The sequence below is a fragment of the Harmonia axyridis genome, chromosome 5 (assembly GCF_914767665.1).
Source record: "Harmonia axyridis chromosome 5, icHarAxyr1.1, whole genome shotgun sequence".
Classification (NCBI taxonomy): domain Eukaryota; kingdom Metazoa; phylum Arthropoda; class Insecta; order Coleoptera; family Coccinellidae; genus Harmonia; species Harmonia axyridis.
Genome location: NC_059505.1, coordinates 31,819,244 through 31,847,170, shown reverse-complemented (window position 1 = coordinate 31,847,170; position 27,927 = coordinate 31,819,244). Strand labels below are relative to the sequence as shown.

The 27,927-nt window shown below is 35.6% G+C and overlaps 1 long non-coding RNA gene across 1 annotated transcript in view; it reads right to left on the bottom strand.

Moving 5' to 3' along the window:
- Window positions 1-18,999, bottom strand: part of LOC123679861 — a 120,612-nt gene extending 101,613 nt beyond the window's left edge. Inside the window, exon 1 of the long non-coding RNA XR_006747450.1 lies at window positions 18,920-18,999. This is a non-coding gene — a long non-coding RNA (uncharacterized LOC123679861). The remainder of the gene's footprint in view (window positions 1-18,919) is intronic.
- Between the last annotated feature and the right edge of the window lie 8,928 nt (window positions 19,000-27,927).

The window sequence follows — 27,927 nt, the reverse complement described above, 5'->3', positions numbered from 1 at the left end:
AGTTTGACAACTCCATTCCAAATAATTTCAAAACGTCACGTTTTGGCAATGCGTATGTTCGAAGTATAACGAAGTTTAAATGCGTTTATTGAAGAAAAATTCCCAGAAATACAAATGCAGTCACAAATATATTTGGGGAATATTTTATGGATTTTTGCTGCGAACGAGAATATAAATTGATTGAACAATGAAACTCAGAAGAATTGACGTTGATACTAAAAGATTGGGCGGTCAATATGAGAAAGAAAGACGGGACCGAATATAAAGAAGACAATGTGGAACTTATTATGTAAACTCTCGCAAAAAAGTACTATAATCACTATAACATTATGATTGACCTATTTAACAATATAATATTTATAGCAGCCCGAGATGCCCACGATGCAATGGCAATAGAGAAGAGCAACGAATCTAATACTTGGTCGAATTTAAATGAAGTCATAAATTTTTTTGTCAAAAAATATTGCGTCGAATACCCGTAGGCATTAACAAATGCCTCATAATTTCATGACGAATTTCCCAGCTCGTATCTTGAAAAGAGCACTCAGCCTTCGGCTTCGGGCTGTTACTAAGAAACGATTGTCATAAAATTATCTCGTCTATTTATCAATATCCTAGGGAAATTACCACTGATAATCTTTCATTTCATTCGTTCTTCATGAAAGTCCTACGTGTATTTTTCAGCCCGGATATTTCTCCACGTTTTTACAATAATGTCTCGCAACCATTTGAATACTGCTCAAATAAATGTAGCTGCATGAACCATACAGATATGAGACAGTTACATGTAGTCGACGCTCTCAACATTCTAGTTATAATGTTATCTACCGTTTAATAGCTAGATATACAGAAGAAGTAGAAAAGGGGAGGCGCATCCTGGTCCTCCCATATCACAAAACTGATTTGTGCAACGAAAAGCACGACAAAATCGCACTGTGAGGTGTAAAAAGCTAAGAAGACAATTATATTAAGCCAATTGTTCGAGTATTTCGAGTAGAGCCATTGGTAACTGATTACGGAAAGTCAGTCTGCACTACAGAAGATTTTGAAGATCTAAACCTTCAACAAGAGGAAATCGCGCAGCTAGTTTAGATTGGTCTGAGCAAGAAACAGATTGGAATATTGGTAATTTGTCGTTCATTGTGTTCGTGTTAATAAAATGTTAGGGAATGTTGAAAGGCTGCAGCATGTACAAGAAGTTCATTTGTACAATGATGGTAGGAATTTCATTTCATGGAAGAACAGATCCGTTTTGCTGCAAAAATTTCTGAATGCGAGGACAATTTTCTAGATGACCAAGGAATCCAGACTTTGCTAACTCAGTCTCTTGATTCAAATCCGATTGCATGGGGTATGCTAGAAAGAAGAGTTACTCATTGTCAAAGTCGATTTGATAGTAGAGATGCATTCTTTGCGGCTCTACAAAAAGCCTACTAGTAGAATATATCACTGTAACAATTCCAGAACTGAATTTCAAACATGCCTACAAGATAAGGATGCGTACTCTCTATTGACCTATAGACATTTTTCAACACAATTTTATAGTGTGAAAATACACATTATTATATGACAAGATAGAAGAATATTATGAAAATTGTAAAAAATTTCAACTTCTTTATATGACTTTAGTGAAATTATTATACTAGTAGTGTTTGCAGTTAAGTGTCATTTAACAATTCGTCAGGGATTGAAATAGGGATAAATATGCTTTACTTACTTAATTTCTGAGATTCACAATAACATAAAAACAAAATTAAGCAACTCCAAAAATTGAAAAATATATGGTGTCTATAGTGTATATATTTGTATTGTGATAGATGAAACTGATGAATATACTTACTATTATGTAAAACTCAAAAACAACTAACTACTGCAACAACATGTACCTTGATATCAGATGCATCCAAATACATTTATATTAGACAGGATATGATTTTGAAAGAATGAAATCATCAAAATAACGTGAATTCATTTCTCGAAAATGTTCTGCTGACCTTTTTCTCACAAAAATATTTGTAAAATATTTTTGTAAATAATTTTAAAGTTTTTGGTGAATAAAATTGTTCATCAAGATTTTATAAATTGATCTAAGATAAAATAGAATCTACTATCTACCAGCAATAATGGATGTTATTGCCTCAAAATATTACTCCCACATCGCTCACGAGGAAACTAATAATAGTTATGATTCTTGATTATTATTCTTCTAATTCTATGTGTGAACTCTACTATAATTCAAATGAGATTATCCCTCAAAAAATAGTAACACTTCAAACCAAAATAAAAGTTATACATATTTATATCGAGGAAGATACCTCCTTCTTCATATTTTCTATGACATTAATAGCAGATGTGCTGGTCATATAAATTTTGCGATGATAAAAACATTGATGTCTTCTTCCTAATAACTTGGCATTTAAATTAACAAAACTGTCAGATTAACAATCGTATATTTCTTCTAATGGGTTAATCAACCTCTGTAGCCTTTGGAACGCTAAGCCAACAGTGCGACAAGACAATTTGGCAACAAAAAATTTGCCCACGCTTATTTTAGGATCAATTATAGTCCGCTGTTGTGAAATGTCCCAAAATATCGAAACTCTATGGTATATTCGAACAAGAGTGACATGCTTTATCTATATTTGAAGCCTCATTAGAATTACCATAACAAATATAACAATGTTACAATAATGGAAATGTAATTATGTAAAAATTTTCATCGGTGAAATATATTTCACAAATGAATTGATAGGGAATGAGCAAAACGCAATTGTAATGGATTTACATTGAATATCGATGTGTCTCAGGATTGCTTCAATTCAGTATAGGATAATCAAGACCAGCTATATCAGATGCATTCAATCAGTAAATTAATACTTAATAGGGTGTGGATTACACCTTATAGTGATTGAGTTCATCAATAAATAAGATATGAACCAATTATTAAAATCAACATTTACCAACAACCTTTCAAAAGAAAACTAATCTTATCATTTTAGCACACAAACATGGGAGTGAATGAAAAAAATATGATAATATGGACAAACCTTCAATTAAGAGCAATCGTTGTTGGCACTTAAATTTATATTGATATGAATATTCATTTGTCTCAGTATGTTTGGATTCGATACATAGCAGTTGGTTTATAAGAAATATATCAAGAATGGAAACAAAAAAAGTCATTCGTCGACTTTTTGTTTCATAAAGATATAATTTTCGACTAGAAAAGTTGAGGCAGTCGAAAATGTAAACAGGTTATGATGAAGTGATTGTGGTTTATTGTATTGAAAAATGCAGAAGGAAACATCGAATTAATCAATTATTGATTCGAAAGATTGTATGGATTTAAAAGAAATTGTTCTGCAATACGAAGTGAATATAATAATATTTTTGTAGATTTTTGACAAGAAGCTGGAATTAATTTTTCAAGAAAATATTTTTATTGTAGTCAAATTTAGTATACAAATAATATGTTGCGAACCTCAAACGCAAAACTAATCAGACTTCAATTTATCGAGGGAAATTTTCGCAATGTGAATCTAATTCGGAGCAGATATTGAGGAATAGACGGAATTGAGAATTGGTAGAGGATTTTTTCAGGAGAAAACTTTATTTTTCAATTGAGAGAAAAAAGAATCAATGTGAAAAGAATGTGATCAAATTTGACTTAATTTTTCATTCACTTCAAGAAAACTTTTTTTGTACATGATCATTTTAATTCCGATTTTATTGGTACGAGTTCTTGATATCCGAATGTATTAAATATCATAAAACGATTTTTGTTGAGGATGTGAATGACGTCCCAATTTAAAAACAAAATAAATTAGTTAGATTAGATATATATTAAGAAAGAATATTAAGAATAGAAAATAATGATTTTCACGTCTAATGAGCCGTGAAATTAATTTCATATATTAATACTAGTGAAAATTGTTGTGAAACCGCGAAAATATGAAACAAACTTGAAAAATTCTATATGTAATAAAACTCAGAGTTTTCATGTATAGGAATCATCGTTGCATTTATTGTAATGGATCATAATTTTAACCATAAACTTTGGCATTATTTTCGAATTCCTCATAAACAGTCATAGTGAATATAAGTGAAGAGACTTCCGCTCACTAAAAGTATGCAGTATCTTACAGAACCTATTTTTCCTTAGAACAAGTTGATGAAAAATGAGCAAACCCAACGTTCAAGGACAGCCAAACAAACATTCAAAAAATTTTCATTAGAAATATTGGGCATTTTCAGATCGATTTCATTGGTTCTATTCAATGATGCAAAAGTTCATCTGATATTCTATTGATTAAGATTTTTTATGATAATGTAAAAGACTTTCCAACGAAAAATAAACAAGATATTCAAACAGAATATTAAGAATCCAGTGAAAAATTCTTGTAGATATGCGAAAATGTGGGGAGTTTTGAAATAAGTCAGGTAATATATGCAAGAAACGAATATTTCAAATGGACTAATATTTGAACCATAAATGATATCTTTCAAATTGACAAAGAAAATTTAACGCAAATATTCGTGGAGAAACTTCATTCTCACAAAAATGTATGCGTTATCTCACAAAGTTCAAGAAAAAAAACCAAGTCACTGAACAATCGGCAAATCCAAGGATACCCCAACAAACATACAAAAAATGTTAATATAGGTATTTCAAATTCGTTTTCATTGGTTCCATTCATTGGAGTTCAAATGCATCCAGTATTATATCCATTATTTTCTTGAGAATATAAAGGACGTTTTAAGGCAAAAACAAAATAGAAGATGAATATTCAGAATGAAAATATGCGGTAGAGATTTCGAAAATTCTCTGGGTAAGACACAAATATTTCAGTTTAAATTAATAACATCATTACATAAACCATAATTTTGCAATTGACCAACGGAAATTCTACGCAAACCATCGTGGAAAACCATCGACTCACCGAAAAAACAAGCAGTATCTCTCAAAACTGTTTTTTTTTCTCCAGAACAAGTCACTGAACACTGAGCAAATCCAACTAACACACTTCAAGACAACTCCAACAAACATCCAAAAAACCAAAAAAAATTTTCACGGACAATGTCGGCTATATCCAGTCGGTGGAAAACTCGGAAAATTCTCGGTGTGACACAGTGCGTTCTGGCGTTCGAAAAACGGCGCGAAGCGTCTTCTGTGCGGAGCGCTACGCGTGCCGTTTACGGGTGGCGAGGATACGACTGGCTCGACAACGTCCGATGCGAGCGTCGTACCCGCTAGGACATCTGGCGTCGCGCCGGCCGTCGCGATGCTCTTGCGGACGCTCTGGGATTGATCAGATGCCCCCCTGCAGCACCTGCACTGATCATCATGTCGGTTGGGTCGACTTCGGCGATCTTGCTGGTCCTTCGAGTCGGATTCGCGATCTTGACCTTGACAGCGAGAGGGGGGGCGCCTGAGGTCGGTAGTGTGGAATTAATCATCGCTGATGATTTCATTAGCTTTATTCCGATGGGTTCGAATTGAAGGGGCTACAGTGGAACGAAGAATACGTAATGAGGAGTTGGTGGATTCGGAGGTACCTGGAGGAGGATTCGTTTGTTTGTGTGATGTCCAAGATGAAGGAGGATAACTTGGTCCTTAAATACTTCTTAATTACCTACTAACACTGGTGGTACCCACAAATTTTTTTCAGTTGAAATCCCAAATATTATTATGCTATGAAATTTTCACACAATTCACGTCGAAATCACGGAAATTCATATTTAATATTCCTTATAGTATACAGGGTGGGCCACGGTTGATGGTACCCTAGGCTTTCAAGGAGAACGGAAGATACGATTTAATTGAAAATTTGGTTTTTTTAGTAGGAAACACGGCTCTATCGGTCTTAAATATTTTCAATGTTTATTTTATTTATTCAAATGGAGTACATGACAGGACAAACCCAAAAATATGTACTCGCTAATAGTTGCAGTGGTGTTTAAAGATTAAAAAAAATACAAAGAGGGCGAAAAATAATAACAATACACTCACAATATACATCGATACATAAGGAGAAAAAAAAAACATTTCTACATATTACAAAGAGAAATGTTATCAATCGCTTCAAAATTCCAGAAAAAAAACCCGTTGCTGCTTATATCAAGAAGTACTAACATCACTTTATAATAATCTCTTGATTAATTATGTATTTACTTCCTTGTTCCTATTTCTAGCGGTTTTCGAGTGATTGATATATTCACTTTTTTGTGAAAAACAAAGCTTCCATTAAAATTTCATCACTTCAGTGCAGCGAAAATAAATTTTTATTCGTTTCCGATGTCCTTTGAATGCATATACACTTCTTGAGATGGATTTTCACCTGTCAGCCGTTGTATTCGAACGCGAAAAACTTGAAGATTTACTTGCATCGATTCTCTTTCTTTTGAAGAAGTTTCCAAAGAAGTTTGTTCACTCATAATAAGATTTTGATTAGTTTTTGCGATCATAAATATTCGTACAAATTTGCTTCCGCCATTTTTTTCCGAAATTCGAAACTTTATTGGAAAAACTGGATATATATTTGAATCCGCGTTGAAAAAATTGGTCATCTTTTGAGGCGATCCACGAACTTCTACTTCTTTCGATGCAGAAATCCCTTCTGTCTTTGCCTTGCAAGCAGCTGCTCACTTTCAAACAAACGCCGTTCAACATCTCTCGGCTTCAACTCGTGCGGCACCCAATTTCCTTGTTTCTGAATCATTCCCATGACTTTCAGGACTTTTGAAATGGCTTGTTGCATCACTCCCTATGATCCTGCCTATTCTTGTTGCGTTTGACACGAGTCCTAATCAAGTAATGCCTCCAATTCCGCATCTTCGAAAACCTTCCACCTTCTTCCACCGCCATGCTGGTCTTCGACGTCAAAATCACCTTTTTTGAAGCGTTGAAACCACTCTCGGCACGTTCTTCCACTTATAACGACCGCACCATAGATATCTGAAAGCATTCGATGAGCCTCATATGAAAGCAGAAAATTAAAACCTCCCGCAAATGACGAGAATTTGACTCGTGAGCTGACATGTTTAATTGAGAATAACTTCATGATGCAGGTACAAATCGACTAATATTTTGATGGTGTTATGTTTACAAATACCTAAGCTTATTGTATGGCATCTACGATCTATTTACTTCGACTACCACTTACCGCTATAGACATATATTGCAAAACGGCGGAAGCAAAAATGTTCACCTATTACATCCATCATACGTTAAAAGTTAAACACGAAATATGAATATGTTGCAACAGATCAAGCTGAACTGAAATTTTGCAGGTTTATAAAAGTAACGGCTTCCAAAATGTCGTTTTTAGAAAGCCACCAGAATCATGAAAAATTCAAGAAGAATAACGTAAAAAATGACCGCTCGTTCGTTCATGCGCCAATTACACTCTTGGAGACCATTGTGATCCATAAGGACGAATTAAAAAACGAACGCTCAAAAACTGCTCACTTCAATGCTTTCCTTATTTTTTATATCCATTCTGGAAAGTTAAAATCCACTGAAAAAAACAAAAACTGATACCTATTCAGGAGCATTGGGTTCTGCAATAATCTGCCCTACATCTCAGAAATGATAACAGCTACTCAAGTAGCGCACTGTATAACAGAATAATACACTTTTAATCTCCAACACACATAAATCATCAATTCAAATAGTTGACCATTACATCAACAGTTAAAGAAGGAAACAATTGAATTGGGCATCTGGCCTTTATTTGGGTCTTGGTTCCTTTAAACCTGATGAAGCCATTGACCGTTGAAGGATTAATTGAGCCCAACATACATGTTTGAACCTGCCGTTTCATCAGACAGTCGTAAAACAGTCAATATTAAAACAACATGATGAAAATGCAATCAGAAATGCGAAAGAAGAAGTTTCAATTATAGAAAATAAATATTGAGTAGTATTTCTATAGCCAGTATGGAAAATTATTCTTTTCAGATTGGAACGTGAAGCCATTTCTCAGCTAGATCGTAGGTAATAATAAATTGTACATTCAATGAATTCTAGCACTAAATTTTTTATAGACCATGAATCTTATTTCATTCAATCAATAGTTCAGCTCATCGTAAAATGTCATTTATCTGTGAACCTCAAACACTTCAATTCTGATGGGGAATTGAATTATATCATTTATATTTTATGAGATGGAAATTTTACAGAAATAAGTTTGCTTCAAGCAAGAAAATAATTATTGATTGCATAATCAACCCGATAAAAAATATAATTCTGCGTGAAAATGAAGTTACTGAATTTTTGTATTTTTCTTAATTGTTTCATATCAACGCTTTTTGGTTTGAATATCTCGCCGAATTCATAAACTGATATTGCGCAGAAATTAATACAATTAGCAGATCTTATTCGAGCTTAATAGTCGAAGATATTATACTAACTATAATAATTTTTACTTTTATTTAATCATGAAGATATTTTCTTTTACTCCCAATGAAATAATAAAAAATTTTGAATTTCATAATTTTTTATTATGAAGATAATAAAGATCAAAATAGCTATGTGAATTCAAAATTTTGTCATATTGCAAAATAATGAAATCGTTAGCATCCGCAAAAATATGAATTACATATTTCATTGAAAAATAAATGCATGTCTTGACTCGGATCGTTCATAAAATCTAATAAAATTTCTAAACATTATACTTTATGTTACTGCCGACTAATCGAAACTAAACGAAACGTGTGTGTTATAATCTTGATAAGTCAAATTAGATTTATATTCATTACACCGTAAAAATGTGTTCAACGCTCAATGTGAGTCACATTAATTAATTTTTATTCAAACTAGAGAAAGAAACCAATTCAAGTGCATCGTCAACAAGGCGAATCAAAAAAGACTTATTAATTTCTGCATTTAATTGAAAGACTGAATCTACCTTCGTGTCATTTTGCAGAATATTTTACATTAAGAAAAGTTAATGAGTACTTCTATGCTGGACAAAAAATTGAAAACGAGCGCTATGAAAATTAATTTGTGTATTCATTTAGTTAAATAATACAGTTGGTTGTTTTGATTAACTAATATGAATTCCATAAAATTTGCCTTGTCAAGTAAGTATTTACCTGGTTTTTTCTATTTGAAGACAATTTTTGGCACGACCTTGTTTTTTTTACTCGATTTCAACTGCTCAAAAACTTGATTTATCATTATCATTGTTTATTGACGCGAAATTAAGTCAATATTCTCTATATAAGGATATAATTCAATGAAAATTCTTTGTCTCGCAGAATTATTTGTATACAGGGTGATTCATTGGTAAATGAGCGAAAGCTGTGGGTAGAAAGAGGATGCTGAGGCGAGTCAGAATAACCTATATTTGAAGGCTCTTTCTCTCTTTATAATCAAGGTACAGAGTGTTTAATTGATTTTGTCAATTTCTTGAGTTACCCATAACTTTAGAACCACCATATATTTTCATGATAGTGCAAGATAGTTGCTGGCCAATTGTCTTTATACATCTGGGTGTTTGGTGATTATGATCTCTGTTCTTGGTTGTGTAATCATGTTCCAGGGGGTTCACTATTATCTTATTGGACAGGATGTTACATAGTACTTCAATAGCGTATAATTGCCTTACATCAAGCTAGCTCAAATAATTCATGGCTCGGGAAAGCACGTGGTTTTCTGTGAATCAGTTTCAGGACCCACTTTTGAAGAACCTCCAGTGGTCTAATATGATTTTGGTAAGTACCACCCCACCCAATAATGTTAAAGCTGATTTGTGATTGTACTAGGGTTTTATAGAAAAATTTTGAGTATTTGATATTATTCAGATGAACACGTAGGTATTTGAATTTGTATAGCCGACCTCTTATTCTAGAGGGTGTTTTTTTTTAGAGCTATAGAACTTTATTTTGCAATAAAACAACTATGAATTATTCGATTGACATGAATTTTATTTATCCGCAAGATAATCTTGTGGCATTACATTTCAAATATGATTTCTGGCATATGACCGCCACGGCTGACTCGGATGTAGTCCAATCTGGACGTCCAATTTTCGATGACTTTTTTCAATATTTGTGGCTGTATATCGGCAATAGCACGGCGAATGTTGTTTTTCAAATGGTCAAGGGTTTGTGGCTTATCCGCATAGACCAATGACTTTACATAGCCCCACAGAAAGTAGTCTAGCGGTGTTAAATCACAAGATCTTGGAGGCCAATTCACAGGTCCAAAACGTGAAATTAGGCGGTCACCAAACGTGTCTTTCAATAAATCGATTGTGGCACGAGCTGTGTGACATGTTGCGCCATCTTGTTGTAACCATAACCACAGCTCCTGGACATCATGGTTGTTCAATTCAGGAATGAAAAAGTAAGTAATCATGGCTCTATACCGATCACCATTGACTGTAACGTTCTGACGTTTTTGAAGAAGTACAGACCAATGATTCCACCAGCCCATAAAGCGCACCAAACAGTCAGTTTTTCTGGATGAAACGGTGTTTCGACATACACTTGAGGATTAGCTTCACTCCAAATGCGGCAGTTTTGTTTGTTGACGTAGCCATTTAACCAGAAGTGCGCTTCATCGCTAATGGACGTAGTGCGCGATACGTATTCCGCACAGAACCATTATTTTCGAAATAAAATTGCACTATTTGCAAGCGTTTTTTAGGCATGAGTCTATTCATGATAAATTGCCAAACCAAACTAAGAATAAATCACTTGACAGCTGTTGCATCGGTTGCCACTTTGAACAGTAATGCCAACTTAAGGTTTTATACCTCGAAAAAAAACACCCGTTATTTGTAAGATTTTTTATATGTTCACCTCATATTAATTGTTGGTCAATCATTACTCCTAAATACCTGATATTTTCAGTTTCAACTACAGAAGTTTCGCTGTCAATCTCAATTATTCCAACTTCGGTATACCATAAGCATTAGAGCTGAAGACCATATATTTTGTTTTTTCTTGTTCAAGGTGAACTTATTACTTTTCAGCCATTTGTTTATTTCTTAAAATTTTCTTTGTGTTTCTTTCTTCAGCACCTCCCTTCCAAGAAGATCCCCTGAGATGAATAACAATATCATCTGCAAAATAAATCGCATATTGAACTTCCTTAATCTTCAGCAGACTGTTGACGTATGTAAGGAACATTATTGGTCCTAAAAAAATACCTTGCGGTACTCCATACGTGACTATCTCCTGAAAACTCTAAGAACTGCTGACCTGAACGACTTGTTTTCTATTAGTTAAATAGTTCTTTAGTAGATATTACATGCTCATAATGTTCATACCCCTAAGCTAAAGGTAGAAATCCAGATCGAAGGACCAAATTCTCTGTATCAGCTATCACCATAACCTGTCTTTCCGCACCCAACATTTTTTGCGAATCGGATCTCGAAGTTCTCCACTCCCCTACGAGATGATCGTGGAAGTCTATGTTGTGTTAAGTGTATCTTAATGCGAAGGCAAAACAGTTCGTGTTTACGATACGACATAAAATGTTGTAGCTTCTCTAATTAGCCCCCCTCTGATTTCGGCTATTTCCTTATTACTGCTCCTTAATTGATTTCCGGAACATTGTGTACAAACACAGATCGGAAGTTGGTTATCAAATTCGCTTGATCCTCCGGGCATTCGGGATGAGGATTCTGAGACTTCAAGCCGGTAGATTGTGTGAATTATTGAGTTCGGTTTGATGATTCGGTCTTCCGTCAACTTCCGTTCAATTCCTTGGATTGAGGAGGGAAGATATTAGTTGCATTCTGCGAGAATTATCCAGATTATACGCTATGCACAGTACGTAGTCGTGATTTGGAGATCACAACTGTTTTGGTGTCGAGGTTTTTCGAGCTGATTCGATATCAATTTGATGAATTTGAAAAGATGTCCTGAATTCAAATAACTCATTCATTTTCACCTAGGAGCTCGAATTTTTAAGATAAACAATTTAAGGGAAATATAGGTTATTTTAACTCAAATTCGTAACCGTAGTAAACCGAAGTAGATACGAATTTTGTCGTACTTACAAAAAAAAATAAGCTTCTTTTCCGCGGCATTCTTGAATGTATTTTTAAACAGACCCGTTTTGAACTCCAGCAGTAATCTGCCATCATGTGCATGTCCCATCTTGCTTGGTAGGAGTCCTCGATAATTTTAATATCTTGGTGAAATCTTTCACCTTGATCCTCACTGATGTCTCCTAAATTTAGTTTTCTGGAAAACGGTCAAAGTGGCTGTGTAAAAAGTGTATTTTAATACTCATATCGGACCTTGAGTATTTGAAACTATCAAGCATTTTGTTAATCATTTCAACAGTGTTTTGAGCTTTATGTTTGCCTAGAAAATTTTCTCCAACTGCAACAAATGATCCAAGCTTCTTGTTAAACTTGACACATTGAATTTATGAAGGTAGGATCCTTAATTAATTTTCTTATTTGAGGGCCGTCAAATATCTCTGCTTTGAGTTTTCTGTGCTGAACTGGTGCATTTTTACCCCTATATATGCAAAACATGACCTGGTCTTATCAATACCCTTTACAAATTACTTCATTAAGCCCAACTTTAATGTAACGCAGGAAGTATGATTGCTTTCTCTTACTTACTCGAGTTAGGGGATTAAAAGGGTCAGTTCAGGTACCTGATAGATAATGGTTCCACTTTTTATAGTGTTTAATTTTAGTTATACAAAATACAATATTATATCGTACTTACAAACAAAAAAAAAACCTTGAAGAAATCAAATAGTCACCCAACACTTCGAAAGCTTCTTTTCCACGACGTTTTTGAAAGTTTTTTCGAACTGTCCCTTTTTAAACTCCAGCAGTAATCTGCCATCATGTGCATGTCCCATCTTCCTTGGTAGCGGTTCTCCATAACTCTAATATCTTGGTGAAATCTTTCACATTGTTTCTCAATTATGTCTCCTAAATTTTCTTGAAAATGGTATGTGGCTGTATAAATGTATTTTAGTGTATTTTAATACTCATATAGCACCCTGAGGATTTGAAACTATTAAGCATTTTGTTAACCATTTCAACATTGTTTTGAGCTTTATGTTTGCCTAGAAAATTTTCTACAACTGTGAAGTTTCTCGTTCAACTTGATTCATTGAATTTATGAAGGCAGGATCCTTAATTAATTGTCTCATTCGTGGACCGTCAAATATCCCTGCTCTTAGTTTTTCTGCGCTCAACTGATGCATTTTCACTCTTATATTTGTAAAACATGACCTATTCTTAGCAAGAGCTTTCACAAATTTCTTCATTATGCCCAACTTTAAATGTAACGAAGAAAGTATGATTTTTTCTCTTACTTACCCGAGTTAGGGGATTAAAAGGGTCAGATCAGGTACCTCATAGGCAATGGTTCCATTATTTATAGATTGACCTGGAATTCACTCAATCACAACTGACAATAAAACCATTGTACCTACATTAATGAATATATAATAATTTTAGAACTGTCATAAATGAATATACTGAATGAAACCCATATAGATAGATAATTTGATGTACCTAAAAAAGTAGAGCTGATAGAGAAAAACAGATTGAGCGTCCCAAATATATTAAAATCAGCTTTTAAATCCCAGGCACCAAAAAAAAAACTTTTTTGTTGCCCTGTGTAAATGGAATGTTGTTCGAGTTGAAGGAACTGATGTAATTTGAGGATGAATCCTCGGGTTAATCGAGATATTGAAATCTCTATTTGTTATCGTGAAAAATTTCTCTCTTTATCATTAGAGAGAGTTTAATAATTTTTCAAGAATTATGTTAGAGAATATCTCATGATCTTGAGATTCCACACCGTTCATTTTTGAATCATAACATTCATAACGTTTATAATATCTTAAGAGAGAACATTTTTAGATTTTCCGTAATACTTTTAGTTACATATAATGTTCTGATGAACATTATGACATGTATTCATCGCTACACTCCTAGGACAGCATCTCCTGAGAAGAAAGGAGTAGGTGAAAACCTTCCAACACAACCGAAATCTCAAACATCAGCTGGTAAAGTTATGGCATCCATATTTTGGGACGTGTATGGTATACTGTTCACTGACTATCTTGACAAAAGTTAAACCATCAAAAGTGAATATTACATCTTCTTCTTGGCGTGCCCTATCCGTTCCGGACGTTGGCAATCAACATGGCAAGTTTCATCTTGTTCGCTGCGTTTCTTAAAAGTTGTATGGATATCTGGCCAAACCACTTACTAAGATTGTGCAACCATGAATGTCTTCTTCCACCCGGTTCCCTCCTGCCTTCCACTTTTCCCTTTGTTGTCAACTGCAGTACTTGATTTACTGTTCCTCATGACGTGTCCGAATAATACACATATTAAAAAACACGTCTCCAAATGCAAAAGAACAAATTTTTTTTCACCGAGTCTATCCTCCTAGTAACAAATCAATGAAAACCATGAAAAATTGAACGGATTGCGCTTTCAACTGCTTGACCGCCCAGCTTATTCTCCAAATCTGGCCTCCAGTAATTCAAGGCTTTTCACAAGCCCCAAAAGAATTCTCCAAATAGAGGAATTCGTCTGTAATGAAAATGTGCTTGTCGAAGTTGAAAGCTTTTCCAAAAACAAAAACGGATATTTCTATAGAAGTATTATTGGAGCGTTGGAGTACATGTAACATTATTGAAGGTTACTATGTTGACGAATAAAATAGAATTTTCAAGAAAAAATGTGTTTTTACTAGTAAAGCCAGACCTCTTCAGTGAAGTGTTATTCAATTTTCTGCTTGAAAAACCAATCGTAAAATCAAACAGGAATAAATCCATTAGTGAATTCGTAGCGGAATCCAGAGAGCAGGTTGTGTAATAAATCCTGCAGATAACGTCTAATGATCATTACGGTTCTAAAAATAGTATCGCACAATACTCATACTTCCGGATATCCAACACCATTCTATTCCCATTCAAAATGGGCCCCAATCAATGTCTCCCCCACAAAGTACACATTTCAACCTACCCCAATCCATCCTGACCTATGTATACACTCCAGACGGAGATGGATTTCTGGTTTGTCTGTGTGTGTATGGGGGCATTGAAACCGTTCTACTTTGGAAGTGGGGATTCGAACTGTATAAACTGACAATCGAGTAGGTAGGTCGTGTTTAACTATCTGTGAAGTATTGACCTAATTCCACTTCTTTTATTCCGCAGCATTCCAGCCGATCTGAGAGTAAGAGATTCGATTATAATGGGAGTTTGTTAACAGCGAATGCACTGAAGCGGAGGATGGCTATCTAGCTCGAACAGCCACTTACGGATGCGCTGTTCGATTGTTGGTCCAGAGTGTCCCGAGATTTTCCGTATCTGGAAGGATTATATCCATGTTTGAGAGATTCGAGGCTGTGTGTACACTATGCGTGTTAACCCCAACAATATAAGTGAAATAATTAATCTTGATACAACAAAATATCGGGTTTTCCAATAAGGACTTGACAACTTTTCTCGAAATGAAATGCAAACCATTTGAGATATTTCAAAACCTTCATTATCGGGTTGAAGTACAATCAAAACATTTATGAATGGAACTCGACTCCGTTCATATGGCCACCGCGGGCACGTTTGCAGCGGTCGATTCGTTGGGCCCAATTTTCGATGACTCGGCCACACATTTCGGCCAAAACGGCTGCTATTTCGCATTCAATGTTGGCTCTGAGCTCTTCCAACGTCGTCGGCTTGTTGCCATAGACCAATGACTTGACGTGGCCCCAAAGAAAGAATTCTAGAGGCGTTAAATCGCACGAACGAGGCGGCCAATCGACTGGTCCATGATTTTGTGATGAAATTGATCATCTTGGCGCATCTTTTCCAGAGCCCAATTGGAGAACGTACGTCGCTTCAAATGGTCCTTCGGCTTCAATTCTTGAGTCAGCTTGATCTTGTATGGGTGTAAACCAATATCCTTACGCAAAATTCGCCATAGAGTGGTCTGGGCGATGCCCATCTCTTGAGAACGCCGTAGAATTAACTGATTTGGATATTTTCTACGGACGTTTCAACGGCAGCGATATTTTCGACACTTTGACCAACCCGTTGTCGAACTGGCATGGCGGCATCACACAACGAATATGTAGACTCAAATTTTTGTACTGAACTTGTTACTGCCTGTTTACTAGTGCGAGAATTACGACCGAAAATCGAAGTTAACGCTCTTAAAGTAGCGGTCACCGTATCCGAAATTCTGTTGTAAATTTTTATAATTTGCAGACGTTGTTTGTTCCTGTACTTTACCATGATGAAAATTTTAAGTTTACTGAATAAATTGATAGTAAAAGTTCGATGATGAGAGAAAGGGTGCGTTCACAAATTGAATTAAAAGTTGTCAAGTCCCGATTGGAAAACCCTTTACAATAATAGTTCTTTACTATACAAGTGGTATAAAGGCATCATACCTATATGAGTGTGTGGGTTGCAAACTAGTTATCACAACGTTTTATCTACGACTCTTGGATAGAAAATAAACACAACGTTGTACAGACGTTGAAATCAATCGCCTTGAAAGAACCACAAGTGGTTGTCATTGTGATAAACATTTCGACGATTTGATAGATGCCAAGACATCTATCGAGTTGGTATGTAATAATGTGAAAATTTCGGTTGGTATTCGTAAGGTCGAAATGAATTATTCAAAAATACATAGATAAATGAGCACAAATAATTTGGTGGCACAATGTGGAACTCTTCGATACTTCCAGGCAACGCAAATTCGATATTGAACAAACTTCTCCTTTCTTCCGTAGATGGCGCTTTCATACTAAAGGGTTTTCCAATAAGAGATCCATTGGAAAAACGGGTTCAGTTAAACAGAAATCAATGGATATGTATTTCATTTTTTGGCGAGTCTTTGCCGAGCCAAGTTAAGAGGTGCGCCCTCTCACAGGGGTTGGTGTTTCATCCCTAGATCGCTGGTGCACTCATCAGATAGGCTATCCAGCGATCTCTACCTAAGACACACCCTCTCATACCATCGTGAAGAGGTGACTCTGTTGCAACGCAATGACCCCTATAATAACGCCATCTGTGTGCAGACAGAGTCACAACAATTTTATTAACGATGGATAACGATATCAGCCAAATGACCTTCAAAGCTACGATGATGACCAATACCCACATTTGCGCCTGTATGTCCACGAATTCAATGTTTGAGGTCTTGAATCGATTGTGGAACATCTTTCTTATCTTTGACAAGGCCCCAGAGTGAAAAGGTTAAGGTGTTCAACTACAAGATCTCTTCCAGAAATAACATGACCAGGAAACATTTCTTGCAAAATTGCGATTGTTTGGTTATTTGTGTGACACGTCCTATTGAGAATAAACATCGTCTACATCAATATCTTTCAATTCCAGCTATGAAAAATCTTTAATCATAGCTCGGTAGCGAACTCAATTTACCGTAATAGCACCAGTCTCATTTTCGAATAAGTAGGGTCTAATCAAAAATCGCACCAAACCGTGAAACATTGAGGATTGCGAGGCATTTCAACAATCATTCTAAGATTTTTCAAGCGCCAAATGCGTACATTCTGCTCATTCACGTAGCCTCCGAGGTGAATGTGAGCCTCGTCACTGAAGAAATTCTTTCGATGAAAATCAGTATCATTTCGATACTTTCTACGACCCAATAAGCGTTACAACGTTACTGTTGATCAATCGGTTTGAGTTCTTATGTTACCTGGACTTCAAAAGCCTTTAAAATACGGTGTAACTTTGTTTGTGGAATGCCTAGGTCTCAAAATCGACGAATAATCGACATACCTATAGGTTTCCGTCAACACTACGTGCTGCAGCAGCAATATCACCAATAGAATCAGTTAATCTTGAGATACGCACACATCAATGATTTGGAGACCATGGAAGGCCTTCAGTAATGTGCTTATCACTAGTTCAAAAGTGGTGGCAGAAGAGATCTTCAATATGCTCTGGAACGACATGTACAACACAATGTTGGAATGAATCATAATATGGCATGGGAGTCTCTTGTTTCTGGAAGACATGATCTTGGGTGTTCCATGACTCCCAAGTATTTCACCCAGTATCAATTGGAACCACTTGTTATACCCCATATGAGGACGCCCACCAATCTACTGTTTAAATTCAATGATGGCCTGATTGCTGAGTCCCCTAGATCTCCTGGTTTTCACCCATTAAACACGTCTAGGATATTATAGGAGGAAGATAACTCCGTTTACCCAATTCTCCATAAACCCTAGCATCACTTGTGCACGAGATATCCCAAGAGGAAATCGATGATCTGATTAGGAGTATGCACAAACGTGTTCCTGAGAATACAACACATCTTGGAGGCCCAACACATTATTGATTTTTAAAATTAATAAATAATTAATAAAACAGTAGGATTCTCCTAGAATTTTGAGGAATTAGGGCTTAACCTCACCTTCGATTCCAAAATAAAATAAAATAAAAAAAAGGTTCCCATCGGGGCACTACAACAAGAATTGAGCTAGTTCTCCAAATATCCCACAGCGGAAATACAATAGAGTTAATTGAAAAGGAAAGCGTTTCCCTACCAATCACAATTCAGCGGTGGAAAACTGATGAATGTCGCCAAGTCGGAATTAAGTTCCTACAGAGGTAATCCCATTAGTTGAGACATTATTTATCCAACAAAGTTTTACTGCATTAATAATGTATTGGAATCGGGGATAGTGGAATCCAACTTCAGTTCAGAACTCAAATTTCTATACCCGGAGGAGTCGTCTTCGGGATTAGAATTACCGCCGCATATATCGCAAGGGATGGAACTTTGGGAGAAGTTCGGAAAATATGAAACGAAAAGAGACCTCTGACGTTTTCATAATGTCCAAGTTGGGCCTCGAATGGTGAATAGTTTTATGTATGCATGTCTTCTTTACGAAATGTTCAATCTGGAAAATACAGTGGTAGACTTACCATCTGACTCGGGAACGGTAAAAATTGGTGCAAATCGGAAAATTTATTTTGTATTCATTTGAAGTTGTCACCAGTTTGACAGATCACATCATAGAGTATTAAACATAGATAGAGGAAGTATTTGCAATTTTTACTCTGATGATCACATTAAAATCGACTAGGTGATCCCTCAACCCTTTGGTTCAACGTTGTCAAATTTCTTTAATGCATTTAACCTACAAAATCAATAGAAAATCAATGTTTTCACAGAGCACGGAAACGTAGGTTTTGGGTGATTCATCAAACAGTTTATGACTAGATCGAATGAAATTAAATGTTTCATATTCTGCTATGAATTCGAAGATGAAATGAACCAAAGAGCTCTATCATAACAGGCAAGCGCCAATTTTTTTGTGATCGATTTAAGATCTCAAGAAATAGATAGTGTCTTCTGAGGACGTTTTATTCCTGACAACTTTTTAATAGGTGATCTATACAGAATTGATGTGAGCGATAAAGAACGATGTAGTAATCAATTGAAATTTAGTTAATCCCATCTAACCCACTGTAGATTGAAAGAGGGTTTCATTGCCTCTCGACCTTAGGGTCTATTCTCGCCATTAGTCATCGTATTCTACATCTCGCCCTCCAATTCCAGAGTTCTAATGGAATACAGTATCTGGGATGGCTTTAAGGAGGTCACTTCCTCATTTCTGAGTGAAGTATTCCATCACCAGGTTATCCAGAGTTCCTTACTTCCACAGAATCACAGAATCTCGTCGTTTGCTGCTAGACTCACTCTCATGCCGCAATGTGAGGACCTGTGAGGAATCCAGTGAGAAGGTGCAGCATATTCTCGCTAAGATCTAGATACTTCTTAGATCTAGCAGTATCAAAGTATCGAAGAAACTTTTTGGGATGATCTAGCCCAGGAAGATTTCACCAGCGTGTTTCTTTTTTTACATCTTCTGAGACTCTTTCTTGTAGGTACATTTTTCAGTACCATAGAAAGGTTCTGAGCCAATGAAAGGACTTCATCCACAAACCCACACATGAATCGAAAAATGTCCATTGAACAAAGTGACCAAGTAAACATATAATTCAGACGATAATCGTTTTCTTCAACTTTATTCACTATCGGGTAAAATATTCTCGTATTTCAAAAAAACATAAATAGAAGTTAATCGCCTCATCAAAATTCACAAACTGGTTAGTTGAAACAAAATGTTGCGTCGCTTTTTTAATACAGCAGCCCATTCATTAGTGGAAGATGATTTGAATATTGTCTACAGACAGCACAAAACCAAACTATTAAATCAAGGCCAAACTAATGCACCAATTCTTAACATAAATTCATAAGCTGTTGTGTCCTAGGACTTGGTCGCAGGACAATATCTGTTGCGATTAATTGACTGCAATGAAATTTGCTCCGAATAACTTAATTTTTCACTGTAACATTTTAATTCAATTCACAATCTGCCACCACACTAAGTCTCATTGAAAACAAATCAAAATGTCATTGAGAATAAATAAAAGGATCATTGAAAAAGAATCAAAAACTCATTAAAAACAAATCAAAATATAATTGAAAACGAATCAGAATGTTATTGAAAACAAATCAAAATGTCATCGAGAAAAGAATCAAAAGATCATTTAAAACAAATCAAAATGTCATTGTAAACAAATCGACAGCTCATTAAAATCAGATCGAAATGTCATCAAAAACTCATTGAAAACGAATCGAAATGTCATCAAAAACAAATATCTAAAAGCTCATTATAAACGAATCAAAAGATCATTGAAAATAAATCAAAAGCTCATTACAAACAAATCAAAATGTCATAAAGAACAAATCGAAATCTCATTGAGAACAAATCAAAAAGACATTAAAAACGGATCAAAATGTCTTTGAAAACAAATCGAAAGCTTATTAGAAACGAATCAAAAGATCATTGAAAAGGAATCAAAAGTTCATTAGTAAAAAATTGAATGATCATTGAAAACACATCAAAATGTCTTAAAAAAAATCAAAAGCTCATTAAAAACAAATCAAAAGTTCATTCAAAACGAATCAAAATGTCATCCAAAACGAATCAAAAGAAAGATCATGAAAAACGAATCAGAAGATCATCAAAAACAAATCAGAAGATCATCAAAAACAAATCAGAAGATCATCAAAAATGAATCGAAATGTCATTAAGAACAAATCAGAAAATCATCACAAACAAATCAATAGATCATCAAAAACGAATTAAAATGTCATTAAAAACAAATCAAAAGTTTATTAGAAACGAGTCAAAATGTCATTGAAAACTAATCAAAATGTCATTGAAAACACATCAAAATGTCTTAGAAAAAATCAAAAGCTCATTCAAAACAAATCAAAAGTTCATTAAAGACTAATCAAAATGTCATCCAAAACGAATCAAAAGATCATGAAAAACAAATCAGAAGATCATCAAAAACAAATCAAAAGATCATCAAAAACAAATCAGAAGATCATCAAAAACAAATCAGAAGATCATCAAAAACAAATCGGAAGATCATCAAAAACGAATCGAAATGTCATTAAAAACAAATCAGAAAATCATCAAAAACAAATCAATAGATCGTCAAACACGAATCGAAATGTCATTGAAAACAAATCAAAAGTTTATTAGAAACGAGTCAAAATGTAATTAAAAACTAATCAAAATGTCATTGAAAACAAATCGAAGGGTCATTGCAAACGAATCAAAATGCCACAAAAAAAATTTTCAGTGTCCGAAGATGGCATCATTATTTCTTCCGAAATGAGAAAGGAGCATAGGTTACGGTGAATGGCGAGCGCTATCGAACCATGCTGACTAATTTTTTGTTTCCAATAATTAATCAGCTAAATATCAACAAAATTTGATTGCAAAAAGACTACGCGCTTACCATTCATTTCAAAATCGATTTGTTGACAACTTTATCTCCAGAAGTGGTCTTGTTAACTGGTCCCATGGTTCATGAGACTTAACCCCTCTTGATTACTTACTTTTAATGGGGCTATGTTATGTCATTAGTTTATTCCGAAAAACAGCAACTCTTTAATGATTGGAAGCCAATATTCAAGCCATCATTGACACCAGACTGCAAGATTTATTGAAAAAATTGGACTGATCGATGTCACTCATAACCGCGGCGGGCATATGCCGGAAATCAATACCTAATGAAAAATTCTACAACAAAACATGGACATTGGGATCCTCTGAAGATGTATTGAGATTGTAGACATTTGGGAATTATGTATAGCATTGCTTATTTCATAATCTACAGTCTGGGAGTTGTTTGATGTTTCATAGTTTCACAACTCACTGTCTGCAACTGAGATAAACATCACTAAGAAATTTATCTTCGAGATTACATCTCATCAACTTATTAATCCAAAAAAAAAACACCCACCCTCCCAATTTCAATATTTGCCCATTCTCTGGAGAAAAAAACGGCAATCATTTTCACCTGACCCTATCTCCCCCCACCCAGCCCAATTATGATCAACCATTTCAGATCTCCCACCCCAAGGACCCAATTAAGCAATGTCCACCGACGCAGATGATGAATCTTTCAAACGGATCACAGGTGCCTTGTCACGGACGAACATCAAAACGACACTTCATGCGTTACCTCCAATTATCATCGCAATCAGATGACAGACGTCAAGAATGCGACAGTGACAGGCGATTGAGCAGCAAGAGCCAAGAACGTTTCGGCGTCAATTCACAAAATTAATTCCCGATAGAGTGCGCTCGAGTGTGTAATGAATGGCGTTAAGGTTAACGGGTCAGGGACTCGATTCTTGAAATTCGGAGATGGGGACAAGTAAGGGAAAGTTGGGGTGTCCAAGCGTTTGGAAGGAAATCGGTACCCTTGAACAGAATGGCTGTAGAATTGCGATACTCGTAGAGAAGTTGGTATATTTCTTGGAATTTTTCAGAGAACAGCAAGCGAACGATTTTTCGTGGGTTATGTTTTAATTGACGTTTATATTTCGAGCATAATTTTGGATTTGTGGCTTGATACAAGTTACGAGTTCTTGGACAACTTTTCACATTTTGTTTCTCATACATCGATAAAACTAGTGCTCCCTTTCCTGTAACTCTGATAAATCCCTATATTTCACTTCTAACACGATCAAATTTGGTATTATGCATCAAATTCTTCTTCTATCATCAATTGTAATTCGTGATTGACATATCCATAGTATAGATGATTGAGTAACAGAATACCTATTCGAAACGATTTCGATGCATTTCTATTCGATTCATACCATCTCTATTCGATTTGAAGTTACAGAATAGGGCTAAAAATCATAATATGGTGTCAGATAAATGATAATGTTGAATTAATACAGAAAAATAGGCTTGGACGTACTTCTAATCAGAACTCTTTAGAGCAATTTGATGAAACATTTTCTCTTATAACGTTAAGACTCAATCGTGCAATCCTTCTTTGCAATGGTTCATTTGCCTTGAGATTCTGAAGTCCAGGTTTCGTAACAGTGTTTTGGTGGTCATCCTGAAAGTCTCGCGGTTTTTGCTACACTATCTACTTGATCTATCCATTGTCATCGTCTTGTTCTGAGCTATCTCTCTAATATTCTCAATGCTCTTATGATCGTATGATGTATATACTATAATATTTCTCAGTATTTGTATCTCTATTATTCTTCGTTGTCTTTTGAGAAATTTTGGCGGTAATATCAGTGGAATATGTCTTGATTGGCCTAACACACTTTGTAAATTTAAACCTTGCTAGGTGTGCCCAGGTGATTGTTTCTCCATATGATGTCACGTAGGTATCCTAATATCAGGGAAGCTTTTGTTATTTGGAGTGTGCTTCTTCTTTTAGATCTCTACTTCTTTTTATTTTGGTATGTGTAATTGCTATCTATTCTTGGTATGCACTGCTGTCTAGCATCTTCTCGGTTCCTTGGATATGGGATTGGGTTTAGTGAGTGGAGATAATCATGTTGAAACAATCGGCCGGTCACTCGTTATATAGCAAAGTCTCTGAAGGTCCTCTACATTTTCAGAAATTATATCGCCTTCATCTGCATAGTACAGGATTGAAGTTCCTTTTTTCCCATTCAGCATCCTCGGCATTCGTTCTTAGAATAATATGAGATTTAGATTTAAGGAGAGCTTCATTACATCACAAACTATTGAGCCCCTCATCTGGGATATTCTCTAATAGTCTTAGTTTACAGCTCGCTCCCCAGTTCGAGAGTTCTAATGAACTGGAGTATCTGGGATGGCTTCAAGAAGGTTATTTTTTTTCTTCTACTACTTGTAGACATTCCGTCACCAGGAGATTCGGAGTTTGTTCCCTCTCCCCGCAGAATCTTCAGTGGTCATTTTATGTTAGACTCATTCTCATGAGGTGTTTCCTCAGAAGCCTGTGCCCTGTAAGGAATCCGTTGAAGAGGTGTAGCATATTCTCACTAAGATCCACTAAGACTTCGCAGACCTTGCAGTATCCAAATTTCGAAGATACTTTTCGGAGTGATCCAACCCTGGAAGATTCCGCCAGTGCGGTCCTCTGGTATTTCTCTCAGTTCCTCTTGATGAATGTTGATATGATAGTATTAAGTTCACTTATAGTCTTATTTCGTTGTTTCAGTATTCCTACAATGTCAGGTACTCTATCGTATAACTGGGTGAGGTCAATAAAGCACATACATGTCATTTTGTTGAATTCAATGGCTCTTTCGGTAATTTATTTCTGGGTAAATATTGCATCTATCGTCGATGAATTTCTTTTGAAGCCTTGCTGATCCTCTTGTATTCCTGTTGATACTATCTCGTCGGATATTATTTTTGTGAAAAGCTTCGGTAATGAGCTTAGGAAGCTTGTTTCTAGGCTGGCTTCTTCTACATTCGAATATGGATATCGAGATGTTCTGGTATTTTTCGTTGTAAAAATATTTCAATTACTAAAACATTTCAAACGAGGCAACTCATTGATGTTGTAAAGGTGGGGGTTCTATTGTAAAACAGATGATGATAACATGTCAATATTGTCAATATCAAATATCATTCTGTCAGATTAACATTTGTCATAATAGTATATTATTCAACGAGCGGTAATGTAGGTCATAACTCACGCAAATTATGTTTGCAGCACGAGCCGCAGGCGAGTGCTGTAATTCATCAAGTGAGTTATGACCATTACTGCAAGTTGAATACTATACTTTATCTACGACTATATCAATAAATACTAAGAAAAAAATACAGACTTAGAATAAAGACAGAAGGAACGGGAAATAAACATAATGTGCTCGATCCCGTACAAGAGAGATGGAAACTTAGTGCCACCAATCACAATCGAACTAGCTTCGGCTAGCTCGAATCCAGTATTGAGTACAGACATAGAACTTTATTGAAAAACCTTAATAGTTGCCTTAAAAAATGCATTGAAATATACCAAAAAATATTCCCTGTACACGATGACTTAATGATATTACTGCTACACCAATCTTGAAAATTTTTTCAAACTCCTTTATATTTTTTCGGGCAATTAATTCTACATGGTAACATTAGCTGTTTGTCTTTTGAAAATGTATACCTATATAATATTTCTTCTTCACTATCTGAATTAATCGTTTTCAGCAAAACATTCACAATAATTAGATATCAACTTAATTTGAAAACGTCAAGAGTGACATTCCCTCGGACATTCCTCCCCTCAATAACAATAATGGAATGTTTCCTTTCGGCCAATCGAATAGAAGCAGAGAAGTATAGAAGCACAGATCCATATTTTCCGATTTATTATAGGGAGTTATAATAGTGAGTTATTATAACTCACGCTGTTGTTAATAGATACTATTAATTGCTCAAAAGCAGTTGAATAATGAATATATAATTCAATAGGAGTAGATAAATGGTTATTTCATATTGTACTGAAGCTTCGGCAAATTCCCCCCTTAAGATGCTCAAAAATACGTTTTTTCCATTGTCTAATGAGAGAGTAGAAGCAAATTGATGAACAGTTCCTTCTTTTCTATCACCATCAAGAATCGTGGTCCAGCACGAAAGAAAATGGTAAATATGGACTGTGTCCAAGTGGTGACCTTTGGAATGAAGATAGGGGCGGAGGAAAAAAAGGCATTAATCCCACCAAAATTGGAACCGACATTAGTGAAATGTCCGTTTATCGATCTTCCGCTTCAAGTCGACACATATCGGATGCTATGGTACAGGCACTCTCGCAGTGGGAAGAATCAATTTGCAACGGATTTATTTTTTTTGCTGACGGTCCGGAACCCACGAGTTTGGGTATGTCGCATTGTGTTTGTGTGACCGGGGCCTTAGTCGTAAATGGGATAAATGATCCTCCTTACGCTAGCGGTGATTTGTTGGGTGAAATGGATGCCGAGATTTTCGTAAGAAATTGGAGGAAATATTAGATAGAATAATAGCTAATGCCTTTAAGTCAAAAATGGTATTGTTGTAATGAATGTTAATATTTTGCTATTAGCGGGTTTCTGTTGTTGATTTTTCTCCGTCAGAATTGTTACTGTGATAGTGAATATTTATAGCTGTTATGCCCTAGGCGACTTACAATAATTTATCTTAGTGTTGACAGCTGTCCCAGCACAAATATTTGTGTAGTTAACTCAGATGTGAATGAACGCAGAAACAAAAATTGTAGAACTGAGGCGATTTTGATCTCTCGTTCATTCAGGTGCCTATTGGAAATGACATAATGTATATCATGTAATCATGTAATATGAAACTTTAATTGGAATTTTCGCAACAAGACTACGCCTATCCACCTGAAGTGCTCTACTATATACAGGGTGTCCCAACGAAAACTCAACCCTCACCCAGAACCCAGAAATAGAGAATTTTCGAAGAATAGGTCAACTTCTGCTACCAGACCCATCAGAAAAAATTATTTTACTTACGTTGAAGTAAAGGGTGTTTTTGTAGAGCTATAGAACTTTAAATTGCAATAAAACAACGATGGATTATTCGATTTACATGAATTTTATTTATCCGCAAGATAATCTTGTGGCATTAAATTTTAAATATGATTTCTGGCATATGACCGCCACGGCTGGCTTGGATGTAGTCCAATCTGGACGTCCAATTTTCGATGACTTTTTCCAACATTTGTGGCCGTATATCGGCAATAACACGGCGAATGTTGTCTTCCAAATGGTCAAGGGTTTGTGGCTTATCCGCATAGACCAATGACTTTACATAGCCCCACAGAAAGTAGTCTAAGCGTGTTAAATGACAAGATCTTGGAGGCCAAGTCACAGATCCAAAACGTGAAATTAGGCGATCACCAAACGTGTCTTTCAATAAATCGATTGTGGCACGAGCTGTATGACATGTTGCGCCGTCTGGTTGGAACCACAGCTCCTGGACATCATGGTTGTTCAATTCAGGAATGAAAAAGTTAGTAATCATGGCTCTATACCGATCACCATTGACTGTAACGTTCTGGCCATCATAGTTTTTGAAGAAGTACGGACCAATGATTTCACCAGTCCATAAAGCGCACCAAACAGTCAGTTTTTCTGGATGTAACGGTGTTTCGACATACACTTGAGGATTAGCTTCACTCCAAATGTGGCAGTTTTGTTTGTTGACATAGCCATTCAATCAGAAGTGCGCTTCATCGCTAAACAAAATTCGCTTATGAAAATCGGGAACAACGGCAATCTCATTTTGGGCCCATTCGACGGACGAATCTACGCCTTACTTGATGATCGTTTGGCTGAATTTGATGAATTGCCAAACCAAACTGAGAATAAATCACTAGACAGCTGTTAAATCGGTCGCCATCTTGAACAGTAATGCCAACTTAAAGTTATATATCTCGAAAACAAACACCCGTCACTTTAGTTTTTCTTTCATGCTTCTCTAAAAAAGTTTTATGATCTTACTTCAAAATGTCTTTTATATCTAACACTTTATGTTGCAAAGTATCTGATCATGCACCTAAAAAAGTAACTTAAGATAATTACATATTCAAGTCCTTTCTCTGAAATA